Source organism: Halyomorpha halys, unplaced genomic scaffold (genome assembly GCF_000696795.3).
Source record: "Halyomorpha halys isolate HHAL.00 unplaced genomic scaffold, Hhal_1.1 Scaffold1547.1, whole genome shotgun sequence".
Classification (NCBI taxonomy): Eukaryota; Metazoa; Arthropoda; class Insecta; order Hemiptera; family Pentatomidae; genus Halyomorpha; species Halyomorpha halys.
The window spans coordinates 68,058-71,039 of NW_027109312.1; positions in this window are offsets into that span (position 1 = coordinate 68,058).

Consider the following 2,982-nt stretch of genomic DNA (forward strand, 5'->3'; position numbering starts at 1 on the left):
AATGTTAAAATAGAAATGAAGGCATTGGAGGTAAGATGGCATCTAAACACCCCAGGACACCCTAAAAGCAGGGGGGGCATAGAGAGACTCCACGGTACTTTAAGTGATCATTTGAGGGTGTACCAGCTGGATAAGGGCCAGGAGCTATGGTAAGGCAATAGAGGCCTACAACCTCTCCGTTAATACGGTAACGGGATTCTCTCCCTTCTCCCTTTGAAATTCTGTTCGGACTTCAAGGGCGCAAGTGCGACTATAGAAACTCAGCGATCGATAGAGAAAAGATCGTTGGTAATGGGATGGCACTTCGAAAAGTATAGGACCAGGTGAGGGAGAAGATTGAAAAAGAGAAAGCCAAACGCGTGGCGTGACATAACGACATAACGAGGTATACTTTTTGTGTTGTTTTGTTATTTTCTTAGAAGTTACTGTGAGCGCGTTCATTTTAGCTCTATGGAAAGTGTATATTTCAGTTTTTTTTCTTATACATAAAGGTGGATCCACATGTTGGCCGCTCGCCATGGCTCGGAGGCTCGTACAAATGCTCGGCGAGCCAAGTGCGGACCATCCACATGTCAGTGTTATTCAGAGAGGCAAACATGGAGGACGTTGAAGTGTTTTCAGTCATTGCACTTGGATTGTATTATTTTTATTACAAAAAAAGAAAATGAAAGGAAATTAAATATAAATAAATAAGATTAAATATAAAACTTATTATAAAAAAGTACCAACAAACACCTTTAACCTCCTAACAGCTCTCAGTTGCAACTAGACAAAGAACAATGGTGTAGATGCTACACGAGCGCTCTCACGAACCCCTTTGATCTGTGTCCAAAAACCGACTCTCGACGGCTCGGCAACGAGCCTAGGCCAACCAAGCCGAGCCACCTATCCACATGCTCGCGTATGTCTGAGCTCGCCATGGCTCGGCCAACATGTAGAGGCCCCTTAAGGTTGTTTGAGTTCATTAGACATGGTCATAATCTGGTAGGGGGGAGTTATGGTAGGTCAAGGCCTATATTCAACCTTAATCCCCATATAAATAAACAGTGATAATTTATGAAAGTGAAATGGTGTAGAGAATAAAGATAGTATAATTTCAGCAAGCGTGGGTGTATGTTTTGTCCCTTTTTATTTTGTTTTTTGTTTTTCGTTGTGCCCTCTGTCAAAAAGACCACACAGCAAACTACAGAGGCTGTGAAGTCTACAAAATTTCCACAAGGTGAGATCACACTTCATGGCATCAAAAGGCTCGGAACAAACTCGTACACTGCCGCCTGAAACTCAAAACTTGGAAATTTTCCCAGACTTGAAAATATCAACTCATGTCATCGAATTGCAGCCATCTGCTTCTAAAACCCAAGATCAAATTGAGACTCAACCCGGACTTACTCCGATATCACAATCAGCCTCGACATCAGGCGCCTCAGACTTCTAAATCTAAGCCCCTAACCTCTCAACCTCCACGTTATCAAAATCCTCGCCATCATCTACCCTTACGGGTAAAAATGCCGCCACCACATCCACTACTAGTTCCATCTCGTCCAGCTGCTCCAACCAACTCCCCATCCTGTCATGTTATGGAATGCAAATGGCCTGCAAATTCACTGTGACGAACTGGACTAATTCCTACATGTTAAACACATTGATATAGCCCTTCTGACTGAAACTCATTACACACACTTTTACATACGTGACTACATCACATACAGATCAGACCACCCAGACAACACTTCCCATGTATCCTTATCCCATTCCCTTATTCCTTCCAATCCAACTGATTCAATTCAATCAACCTCGGTTATAATTTCAACTCGCCCTTTCCATGTTACCTTTTCAGTTGTATACTGTCCTCCTGGTAATAACCTTTCTTATAACCTCCTTGATTCCTTATTCCGAACCCTCGGACCGCGCTTCATTGCTGGAGGAGACTATAATGCTAAGCATCAACGATGGAGATGCCGCACATCCAATTCCAGTGGTAACATCCTATCCCGTGTTTCCACCTCTAATACCTATTCCATTCTCTCTCCCAAAAATCCGACTTATTGGCTTACATTCCTCAAAAAGCGTCCTGTATATCCTTGACATATTTATCACCTCCCAGATTTCTCCCTCTCAAGCCACTGTTGAATCGCTGGATGATCTATCATCAGTCCACACAGTATCACAATCCAGTTCTGCTATTTTTACATTCAAGTTTTGTAACAAAGCCCTCTGGAAAACACACATCATCAATAAGAACAAGTATAACTGACAACACATCGACTAATCGAATCAATAACACTAAACAAAATTACCTGCCACAGCATATTCGTATCTTATTAAGGGAAAAATGCAGAGCAAGATCGAAGTGGCATAGAACCAGATATCCAATTGACAAATCGTATTACACCAAATTAACTAACAAACTAAAAGTAGAAATCAGAAAATACAAAATTCAAATTTTAATTAACTTTAGTGAAAATCTTACAACTACTGAGAAATCGTTATGAAGGAATACTAAAAAACTGCTGAATTTCAAAGATTTTAACCACCTACTTCTCACCGAATCCCAAACCTGGACCACAACTGACAGAAAAATCACAAACATTCGGACAACACCTCTTTAAAACCTTTATTCCACATCCTGATATCCTTAACCCAATTCACCTTGAATGTATTGAACCAGAACTAAATATTCTGCTCCAAATGACCCTACCATCTAAAGCATTTCATTCTTCTGAAATATCTAGTATCATTCAAAGATTACCTACCCGCAAAGCTCCTGGATACGACCTAATAACATTCCCCCTAATAACCCACATTCTAAAACATCTTTCTCGGAAAGCCATCCTATTCCTCACCTACATATATAACGCCGTACTCCGTTCCACATATTTTTCTGACCCCTGGAAATTATCTATAGTTAAAACGATCCCTAAACCCCAAAAGCCTCCATTATACCCATCATCCTATCGCCCTATCTCTCTATTAAGGGACGTG